Raw genomic sequence first — 12,500 nt, 5'->3', positions numbered from 1 at the left:
TTTCTAGGCCTGAAATTTTTGTTGGGCGGATGCAGTTGATTAGATCGACCGCTGTACACAACTAGTACTTAATTTATCGACCCCGAAAGGATGAAAGGTAAAGTCGACCTCGGAAGAATTCGAACTCAGATCGTAAAGACAGACGGTAATAATATGCAAACATTTCTCATGGCACCTGTACACTGTTTATAGATGCTTACATTTTTTTTGTTTTCCGTGAATTTTTCACGGGTCCAGCTAGTTGTTGTTGTTGTTATTATTATTATTATTATTATTATTATTATGTTACTATTAATTTGCATGTTTGTTACAACCACTAGCTGAGAAACACCCAGCGTACTGGGACAAGTGAAGGATAAGAGATGTTACAGATTGACTGAGGTCTTGGGGAGGGGAAGTGACAGGATTAGTAGCGAAATATCTTCATGTAATACCACATAGACATTTAAATGAATAGGGGTTTTCTAGGGATGTGAGCAGTACATGTCAGTACAATCTTTTGGATTACTCTGAGACATGGTTCTCCTGGGATCTTATCTAGGAACAGTTCTCGCTTTAGGATAAAACATCCAGGTCCCTATTTTTTTTACTTGATTTGTCAAATTTCTTTACAGATATATTTTATTATTGAGAACACTTACATTTATTAGTCTACAAGTGTTATCTTCCTTCTCTTTACTAATTATACTCGATCGATTAGCCTGGATCGTTCTGTTAGTGTTGACTGGAAAACCCCAGAGGATAGTGACATTTTTACCTTCAACGACTGGCTCGGAGTGATGTTCACACCAGCAAGCAGGAGTGTTGATTTTGTAGTGTTTACATATTTTCCAATGTAAATACTGTCCTACTCTAATGTGATGATTTTTGTATTCGTTTGGTGTCAGCACAGGACATCCCGAGACGAGATGGTCTATTGTTTCGTCTAATGTGTCGTAGAATCTGCAATTAGGGCCAGAACCGATTTGAAGGACGTTAGTCTGGTTGTTTTTATTAAGCAAGCTTTGACTTTGTACCGCCATTATGAAACCTTCTTTCTGCTTCTGTATTATTTCTGTTTTCTTTTCTTTTTTTTCTTTTTTCAAGTATTTGTTTCGTACTTACCTACTTCTGTGACTAGCAACAATCTATAGATGATACTTTTCCGTAAATTCCCCATCGAATATGTCAATACAGGAAAGTTTTTCAGTATTATTCTTGCCGTTTTTCTATAGTCCAAGGTGAACTTTGGTGGAGCAGACATAATCATAAACATTCCTACATTACCGTTCCTACAGATATTTAGACATAGTGAACAGGTGCAGAAATGTATGTGTGGTTAAGTCGTTCTCTTTGCAACTACATGGTTTTGAGTTCAGTCTCATTGCGTGGTAACTGGAACAAGTGTTTCTTACTATAGCCCCGGGCCGACTAATGAGTTGCGAGCGAATTTGGTTGACGGGAACTGTGTGGATGTCAATGGTACACAAACACACCCTCACATAATGAATTTTGCATGTGAATAGTTGTGTAAGTAATCTGTTAAAGTTTGTGATATCTTGGTTTGTACATTTGTATGGAAGCATTTTCTTTGTTTATCCGTGCTTCATCTGTGGTATTTGCTAAACATAGGTAGAATGGCAGCACCTGGAATTTGGGGTACTTACTTTTTGCAAAACAAACTTTAACAGAGTACATACTCAACTATTCACACACAGAATTCTTTCTGCCACTTATCATCAGGAAGCTACACAGCTAACAACCTAAATTTTAGCCACTGGACTACATACAAACGACTCTTGTCGACTCTTCCGCCAGACAGATTACATTTGGAGTGCCTTGATTATAACTAAACATATTCATTCAACCGCGTCGGCCTTCTTTTTGGGTGCAAAATATACTGTCACGTGACACTAACGTACGAACGTATCGGGAAACGTACAAAAAATTGTAAACTTAATCATGTGTTCATTCTCTACTAACAGTTAGAGAAAACATTCAGTCAACCGCGTCATCCTTAACTTACGATGCTAAACATTATCACTTCATACTAACATACGGACGTAGTGGGGATTATTCAACAGGCCCAAACATAAACACTTCAATAATTAATTGCATTGTCCTTTGAGTTTCTAGAGGTGATAGGCTATGTCAACTCAGGCGTAAATATGTAAAACATTTTATTCTGTATCAACTACAATTAAACGTCTAGTGAAATAATTTTTCACGTCACTTTTTTACACCACCATAGATTTCACAATTCTAAAAGATCCGAGTTTTATATATTTTTAGGAGAAGTTTAAAAAAAGCCTTTTTCCTACTGATTATAAACTGTATACTTATATGAGAAATACTGATTTCTGATATAGGCACAAGGTCTCAAATTTTGAGGGGAAAGACACAATCAAATCGGCTTCAAAACTTGAATGAGAGTAATTGTATTGATATTCGAAGGATAAAAAGCAAAGTCAACTTCAGCAACTCGGAATACAAATGGATGCAACTAAATTCCGCAAGGCATTTTCTCGTCGCTCTATTGATTTTATCAATCAATCCGATCGCCTTTTATCTATGAATTATAATATACATTTTATATTCCGTCCTTTGAAATAAGTATTACATTATTAAATATTGCTCATTATGTCCCATCAAAGATTATTCCATGGAATGGTGTGATCTTACAAAGTAGCTGTTCTAAACTGCTGCCAATGGTTCAGTGAGCAACCACGCAGGCCTTTATCTGATCTCAAGTTGAAAGTTATTTATGGTGGAACACCGTATTACTGATTACACCCTACAACAATTCTCAGAGATGTAAAAGAATATAGAAGAATTAAAAAACAATAAAAAAGATAAAATTCTTGGTACACCAATATATTTAGTAAATATATTAATTCCCTTATGTCTTATTTTGCCAACTCTAATATCTTTGCTAAATGAACAAGCTTGAAATTATTTCTAAAAACTGTCTACTATCTATCTTAGCATTGACTGTGCTGCTTGTTTCTGTCATAAGTCTTGTTGTTCTATTGGTAGCAGACAGGAAGTTGCTGATGAGAGAAATGAAAAACAATAAGAACAAGGTACAGAAGAAGAAAAGAAAAGAAAGAGGCATCAGAACCATAAGGGAGATATAGAATGAAATAAAAAATGAGGATAGAAAAAGACAGAAGGGGAGGCGAGAAGAGAGGGGAAAATGAGTTGCAGAAAGAGTGATAGATAGATAGATATATATAGAGAGAGATAGAGAGAGGGGGGGATTTTTTGCAATGCTAGAACGATTGATTTTGTTTTGCGGTTTCTTTTTTGTTTCAATCTTATATTCTGTATCTATTTGTGAGGAAAATTGTAGTCTTACCGTCATTTTAAGTACACTATAGGATTGTTATTAATTTGAAGAATGAGGATGTGAATCCTTACCCCCTCCCTTCTTCTCACCCCCTCTCTCTCTAAGTTATGTATAGCATGAATACAAATGTACAACACTGATGATTGCTCAGAAAGCAAGATTAAAAGAAACAAAAAAAAAAAAACTACAAAAAGCAAAAACAAACCGAGAACAAGCGAAAACTTTGCCATTGAGTAGATTTAAGACATACACACACACACACCCATCTAATCACATGACTAAAGAAACGTACATATACATACTCAAGATATTTTAGCTTTATTAATAATAAAGGCCTACACTGTATAGTAATAGTAATAGTAATAATAATAATAACAATAATAATAATAACCAATACTAATAATATAATAATAAAAATATAATATAATAATAATATGATAATAATAATAATAATAATAATAATAATAATAATAATAATAATAATAATTATTATTATTATTATTATTATTATTTTTTATTATTATTATTATTATTATATTTTCCAATGAACTGAGAAGAATTTTTTTTGTTAAAATTCGATGCAGTAGGATTAAATTTCTCGTGCTTTCATCGTTGGTTGAATAAAATCTGAATGCACCTGATATTTTACGAAATTTATTGATAAGAGTTATGAAGCTTATTGGTAAGACTTATATAAACAACACATTTTCTTATCTTCGAAGAAAAACATTTACAAGTCTTCGAAACATTTCTTGAATATGAGTATAATCAACCTTAAAATATGGAGCCATTTTTGACCGTAGATACTCTCCAGAATTAAACAGAAGAGAACCAAACCAGAAACTTATTTAAAGTTATCACGCTATTCAGCGTTCATTTAAAGTTTTAAAATATGCATCTCTCTCGTCAATCACCTTTCGGTTATGCTTTTCTGGTAAGGTCTAATAAGATTGAAATATGTCAGGACTTGTCACTGTATCACTAAAGACGATTCTCATTCATTTTTCACCATATTTCTTTCGTATATAATTAATATTACTTTGTATACAAATTATGCAAAACCTACTAAACTGGTTGCTAAACCAGCAAGCAAATATAGTCTTCTGTAGTAGTAGTAGTAGTAGTAGTAGTAGTAGTAGTAGTAGTAGTAGTAGAAATAGTAGTAGTAGTAGTAGTAGTAGTAGTAGTGTAGTAGTAGTAGTAGCAGTAATAATAATAATAATAGATGCAGTACCAAGCAGTGGCTCGCATAGCTTCTGATCTTAACTGATTGTAAGTGTTACCATGTACATCGTTTTGTCTTGGTGAAAAAGATGGATCACAGCAAATATTCTGCTCAATACCACAGATTTGCTTGTCAGTCGTTTGACCATAACCATTTGAGCATGTCCCTTAGTGGCTGATGATATGAGCATTTCTGATCACGAGGAGAACTAATGGGGGAGCATCATACATATGAGTTGAGAGGAATTCTTTGGGGTTTGGATAATTTATCTTTGGAAATATGAGTGTTTCGTTCAACATTTTTAAACAACCCTTATTCAGGGACCTTTTGAGCTGGATGGGCTACTCGACCTGAATAAAATTCTAACTGAGCCCCACCTGCAAAGTTATGCATTGTTTATCTTGATATGAGATCACCATGTCGCGCACATATGGTTCTGATGCATCTGCCTGATGTACCCTTATCAGACAGGTATGCTTGGCTTCGTGTAATTTACCCCAGTGTCACTTTGACGGCATACACTGCTCTCTCACTCAATAATAATGATGATGATGATGATGATGATGATGATGATGATGATGATGATGATGATGATGATGATGATAATAATAATAATAATAATAATAATAATAATAATAAGATCGTTAACGCGTTCTAGTTTTAGCAAAAGGCCAGTAAATTTTATAAGGGAGAGGCCCAGTCTATTACATCGACCCAAGAAGAATGAAAGGTAAAGTTGACTTTGGTGTAATTTGAAACAAAAGAAATAATGTAGAATATTTCTTCAGAAGCTATAACGATTCTGCTAGCTCACCAATGATGATGATGATGATGATGATGATGATGATGATGATGATGATGATGATGATGATGATGATGATGATGATGATGATGATGAAATAATAATAATAATCCTTTCTACTATCAGGCCTGATAATTTTGGGGAAGGCCTAGTCAATTATATCGATCCCACTTCCTTTCTGGTATCTATTTCAACGACCCCGAAAGCATGAAAAGAAATTCAATTTCGGCGGAATTTGAACTCAGAATTTAAAGACAGACGAAATGCCATCTAATAATAATAATAATAATAATAATAATAATAATAATAATAATAATAATAATAATAATCAGGAGTTTTCGGCTTTTCAATAGTTAATTCCAGACATGGATTATCTAGTATCTTTTGGTGGGGTTGGGTTGGAGTAAGTCTACATCCAACCAAATGACTTCAACATGCCTCTAAGTCAGACCAGATGTTTGCCTTTATTACCAAGTATTCTACAAATCCTCCTCCTCTTCATCTACTACTACTACTACTACTACTACTACTACTACTACTACTGCTACTGCTACTACTACTACTACTACTACTACTACTACTACTACTACTACTACTACTACTTCTTCATATACCCACATACATACACACATATAAACATACATTCATAATCAGAAACGAACAAAGAGTTGAAATCTGGTGTGGATATTCATACACAAATATGCAGTTAACTACACATACACTTGTGCAAACACACAATAGTATACACAGAATATATATATATATATACACACGCTTTTTCAATTTTCAGGATCCTTTATAATTTTCTTGTTAGGAGAAATATTGGAAAGACAATAAATTAGCATTATTTTAATATGTACAAACCCTGAGAATAATGGTGTTTTGTATGTTTGACATTTTATAGCGCAAGCACTCAGCTCTGAATGCACTGCTTCTTTTTGCAGAAACAGCTGTAAGCTAATGAAAGTGTTTACGTAATTCCTGTTCCCTTGGCATTCAATACTATATATATTTGTGTATGCGTGTGTGCGTTCGTGTATATGTATGTATCTGTGTGTATTGAATAATATATATGAGTACTTTTAGAACAGTCATTAGTCCTTCAAGACTTTCACTTATGCAAGGGAAGCGGCCTGAAAATGCGTGCTGAGCATAATTTTTACCAGTTCTAATAGAATCTATATGACTGAAATATGCAAAAACCTAGTTGAGTAAGAACAATCTTTTCTACTGTAGGCATGAAATTTGGAAGTGTGGCTAGTCGTTTACATCGACAACAGTGCTCAACTGATACTTAATATATATTCTTAATATATATACTTATAGGTGTAGGAGTGGTTGTGTGGTAAATAGCTTGCTTACCAACCACATGGTTCCGGGTTCAGTCCCACTGCGTGGCACCTTGGGCAAGTTTCTTCTACTATGGCCTCGGGCCGACCAAAGCCTTGTGATTGGATTTGGTAGATGGAAACTGAAAGTAGCCCGTTGTATATATGTATCATCATCATCATCATCATTTAGCGTCCGTTTTCCATGCTAGCATGGGTTGGACGGTTCAACTGGGGTCTGTGAAGCCGGAAGGCCGCATCAGGCCCAGTCAGATCTGGCAGTGTTTCTACGGCTGGATGCCCTTCCTAACACCAACCACTCCGTGAGTGTAGTGGGTGCTTTTTACGTGCCACCCGCACAGGTGCCAGACGGAGCTGGCAAACGGCCACGAACGGATGGTGCATTTACGTGCCACCGGCACGGGGGCCAGGCGAGGCTGGCAACGAACACGAACGGATGGTGCTTTTTACGTGCCACCGGCACGGGGGCCAGGCGAGGCTGGCAGCGGACACGACGATCGGATGGTTCACTTAACCACAGCTGCAACTTCCACTGATGTTGATCGGCCTCAATTTTGGTTCTGCTTTCTGATATCTGATTTGATTTGGTTTGATTTTCATTTTGATTTTGATTCAGACTGTTCTCACTGGTCTTGCCGGGTCTTCTCACGCACAACATACTTCCATAGGTCTCGGTCTCTAGTCATTTCCTTGGTGAGACCTAAAGTTCGAAGGTCGTGCTTCACCACCTCGTCCCAGGTTTTCCTGGGTCTACCTCTTCCACAGGTCCCCTCAACTGCCACGGTGTGGCACTTTTTCACGCACCTATCTTCATCCATTCTCGCCACATGACCATACCAGCGCAATCGTCTCTCTTGCACACAACAACTGATGCTTCTTAGGTCCAACTTTTCTCTCAAGGTACTTACACTCTGTCGATTATGAACACTGACATTACATATCCATCGGAGCATACTAGTTTCATTTCTTGCGAGCTTACGCAAATCCTCAGCAGTCACAGCCCATGTTTCACTACCATGTAGCATGGCTGTAGGTACACATGCATCATACAGTCTGCCTTTTACTTTGAGCGAGATCCTTTTGTCACCAGTAGGGGTAAGAGTTCTCTAAACTTTGCCCAGGCTATTCTTACTCTAGCAGTTACACTTTCAGCACACCCGCCCCCGCTACTGACTTGGTCACCTAGGTAGCGGAAGCTATCAACTACTTCTAGTTTTTCTCCCTGGAACGTGGTAGAAGTTAGTCTCTGCATATTTTCAGAGCTTATTGCTCCGGAGCATCTGCCACAGATAAAAACTATTTTCCTAGTTAGTCTTTCTTTGACATTACTACATCTCTTATGTGTCCATAGCTTACATTTGGTGCATCTTTTAGAGTTTCTACCTACGCCTTTTCTACAGATCGAGCAGGGCCATCTACCTGAAGGCCTTTGTGATTGGCCTACCTTCCTGCTTATTAGGACTTTGGTTTTGGCTAGGTTGATTCTAAGGCCCTTCGATTCTAAACCTTGCTTCCACACCTGAAACTTCTCCTCCAGTTCTGATAGAGACTCAGCAATTAGAGCAAGGTCATCAGCATAGAGGAGCTCCCAGGGGCATCCTGTCTTGAATTCCTCCGTTATTGCCTGGAGGACTATGATAAATAGGAGGGGACTGAGGACTGAACCTTGGTGGACCCCAACCTCTACCCTGAATTACACATACATATGTATATGTATATGTATATGTATATGTATATATATATATATATATATATATATAATATATATATATATATATATTATATATATATATATATATATTATATATATTATATATATATATATGAAGTAGGGAGACAGAAACTGTGTGGAAGCCCTTCTCATGTATGTATGAATGCATATATCTGTGTGCGTGTGTGTGATTGTGTGTGTGTGCGTGTGGGTGGTATGTTTGTGTGTGTGTTTGAGGGTATGTATGTATGTACATATGTATGTAAATAAATATGTATGTATGTATGTGTATATATGTGTATATATGTATGTATGTATCTATGTGTGAGAGTGTGCCTGCTTGTGCGTCAATATTTATGCTGCGTTTGTCTCAGTGCTGGACGTTGATCTGTTTATGACCCCATAACTCAGCGTTTCGGTAGAATAATGACCTTAGAATAAGTACTTGACTGAAAGGAAGTAGGTTGGGTGCGATTTGAAACCCTTCGAGGTAGCGCCCCAGTTTGGCCGCAATCCAATGGCAGAAACAAATAAAATAAAAGAATCACAAAGAAGCCTCCTTGTTGGCTTGAACTAGAAATGTTTTATAAAGAATGTGAGAAAACAGTTAAAGAATGTCGATTTGATGTAAATAGTTTGGTAACTAACAGTGTAACAGACTGGCAGTTTGGTAAGGCTTACAGCTAAGAAGCCAAGAAATTGTTGCCCAATTCAGTCCAAAAAATTGTAAAAACATCTGTTGTTCTGCTGCATTTTCAAGTAATTCAAATTATCTTTTCTGTTTCAAGATCTCCTGATAAATTCTTTCAGGGCTGTCAGTTTCTTGAGAAACTGAAGAAATAGAATGACAATAATGGGCATGTCAATTATAGGGGTGGCTGACAGACGAATACAAGAAGATAAGCCTGTTTTTGTTTTTAAATAGCTGTAATTGGTGCTAGAAAAGATGGCCAGCTGTAAAACTGCTGCGACAATTACACATGACCGACTACAGAATATATTACCACACCTGTTATGTAATAAGAACTAGCCAGCATTATGCCAACAATCAGTACGTGTGTGTGTGTGTGTGTGTGTGTGTGTTTATGTGCCTTTGTGTATATGCGCGTATGTATGTTCGTGGATGTGAGTGTGTATGAGTTTGAATATATACAGTTGCTGAAAGTTTGTTTGCCTTTCTGTGTATCCAAGTGCGCTTGGAAGAATCTAAATATGTGTGTATATGTGGGCGCTTGCGAGTGGATAATGCGTGTGAGAGTCGGTATGATGTATGCGTGTAAGTGTGTGAATTTGTGTGCATGTGTGTGCTTTCGAGAATGTCTGTGTGTCTCTACGTCTATTTGCGCGCATCTGTGTTAGGTGTGGTGCCATATGTAGAAAAGCCAGTGCTTCAATGATAGTAATTTAAAATGTACCTATATAAAAATGGCGATGCTGACGATGCTAATAGTAGGTAGTGGGTTCAGTTTCTGTATCGGGCGGGACATTGGGTAAATCATATCATTTCACATTGCTGTAGCCGCCGAAGCCAGAGCACTTCTTCCTCCGGCCATCAATCTGCTCGGTATTTGATAGGAGGACCGATAGTGTGTCTAAGTCCATTCACGCCTGCATAAGCACCTAAAAGAACGAAAGCATGGTGCATGCAACCAAATCATATTTATTCGGTGTTGACGAACGCAGTGGTGCCGAACGCGATAAAATGTGATCCGCCCCATTCGTAAGCCGCGGCCGGGCCCCCTCGCCTTCATCTTGGTCGGCCCTCTAACACTGCAGCAGCAGCGCGGCCGCCCGCCCCGATGCCACGCTCGCTGTCGACTGCGCACGTCTCATCCAGCCAGCGCCCGCTCGACAACCAGCGCGCCCGGCCGACGGTGCCGCGCGCTTTGCGGCTCCACGACCGTTTTATTTTCTCTCACTCTTCCTTCCTTCCTTCCTCTCCTGCGTCCGCCCGTCGCGCCAGGCGTCAGCAGTCGCGCCCTGTTCTGCTGCTGCCGCCGCTCGATTTCCGTTTCGTTTCTTTTTTTCCTTCCTTCGCGGAGAACGTGTCACGTCCTATTCCCTACGTGATTGTCAGTAGTAGTAGTAGTAGTAGTAGTAGTAGTAGTAGTAGTAGTAGTAGCAGTAGCAGCAGCAACAAATACTGAAACCCTGGACGGGGGATCGCTCGGCTCGTCCGTCGATGAAGAGCGAGGCTATCCGCGTGAACTGATGCGAATTGCAGGACTCAGTGAACATCGACACCACGAACGCATATTGCGACCCCGGGATCCCATCGTCCAGAGGCCCCGTCCGGTCCAGAGGCGGTCATGACACGAAAACGCTGTCCGCCGCCGCCCTTGTATGGTTGCTCGATCTGTTAGAAATAGTAGCTAAATCTTCCTCAAATCTCATTCCACTGTCTTAGAAGGAAAATACGTTGGATAACACGGTCCTCATCTCCTTGCATTTAGGTGAAGGATGGGGTGTTTAAGGATGAAATTTTGAAAAATTATGGAATGGAATCTCTTTGACCATAGATTCTTGCTTGGGGGTTAACCTGGGACTAACCAACAACAACAACTACACTAACTTTAAGTGTCAGAAACATGACTTGGAATTCCCAAAACATTCAATAAAGTTTATCAAGCTATAAAACTTCAGAGAAGTTGATTATTTTTAACGTCCATACCGTATGTAGTGATCTAAGAACGAGCGGGCTGGAGAGAGAGAGAGAGAGAGAAGAGAGAGAGAGAGAGAGAGAGAGAGAGAGAGAGGGAGGGATGAGGGAAGGGCGAAAGAGCAGTCTAGAATGGTACGTAGAGCAGTAAATAAGACAGAGGAGCTCAAAATTGGTGTTTTTTCTGTTTAGCTCTAAGTCAACCTTAATCCAGTGGATACATGATCGAAGGCAATCCACCTTGGCCATGTCATCTTGTATTCGGATGCATTGAATCCAAGACCACAATATTTCAGTCTTAGTTTTCCAAGATAGTAGAGTATATAATTCAAAAGAAAATCTCCTCGTTATCTTTAGCAGGGCGATCGATCATGTTATAAGCAACTGCTTGTTAACATCCTTTTCTCCTTAGACATACAATGCTCTGGAGTTACTTTCCCTGCTTCATATTTTCCATCTCCTGAAAGGACCTCCCCATTCGATCCCAGATATTCAAATTAGACATCAATTGCTTTGATGTGTAAGAGTTACCTTTCCTCTCCATTCAAACTCGCTCATTGTTCTTCTGACGGAAATAAAGATAACGAAGCAAGAAGGAACTTGACAACTGAGGACAAAAGCAAGTTCTTACCTAATTTCTTTTAAACATTATGCATCTATACTAAACCCATTCAGATCTCCCATGTCTGAGTGTAAATGACAGGGCATGATTAAGGCGGTGAGCTGGCAGAATCGTTAGCATGTCGGGAAAAATACTTAGCGACATTTGTCTGTCTCTGCGTTCTGAGTTCAAATTCCGCCGAGGTTGACTTTACCTTTTCATCATTTCGGGGTCGGTAAAATAAGTACCAGTTGAACACTGGCGTCGATGTATTCGACTTATCCTCTCCCCCAAAACTGGTGTGGCTCTGTGCCGAAATTTGAAATCAATAATAAACATGATTATCGATAGAGCTATATGTTACAACAACGATGAAGCTAATTGGACCATGTATGATGGGGGCAGAATTAAAAATGCATACAATAGAAAGAAAATCAAGCAAAAAACCCAAAAAAAAAACCGACAAAAAGGGTGTTAACAAGCACTTGCTTATAACGTGATCGATCGCCCTGCTATAGATAACAGGGCTATTTTCCTTTGAATCTGTCTTGGAGAAGTAAGATTGAAATTTTGTGGTCCTGGATACAATGTATCTGAAAACATGATGACATAGCCAAGGTGGATTGTCTTCGATTATGTGTCCATTAGATTAAGGTTGACTTAGAGCTAAACAGCAAGAACAACACCAATTTTGGGTTTCTGTCTTATTTACTTCTGTGCGTAGACCGCTCTTTTTCTCTTCCCTTCTCTCTCTCTCTCTCTCGTTCGCTCTAAGATCACTACATACGGTATGGACGTTACAAATAATCAACTTCTCTGGAGTTT

The 12,500-nt window shown here is 38.5% G+C and overlaps 1 pseudogene; it reads left to right on the top strand.

The window, feature by feature from the left end:
• Positions 1–10,562: 10,562 nt before the first annotated feature.
• On the top strand, positions 10,563–10,721 carry LOC115209976 (annotated as a pseudogene).
• Positions 10,722–12,500: the final 1,779 nt, after the last annotated feature.

This window comes from Octopus sinensis, linkage group LG3 (genome assembly GCF_006345805.1).
Source record: "Octopus sinensis linkage group LG3, ASM634580v1, whole genome shotgun sequence".
Taxonomy (NCBI): domain Eukaryota; kingdom Metazoa; phylum Mollusca; class Cephalopoda; order Octopoda; family Octopodidae; genus Octopus; species Octopus sinensis.
This window is presented reverse-complemented; position numbering and strand designations above follow the sequence as displayed.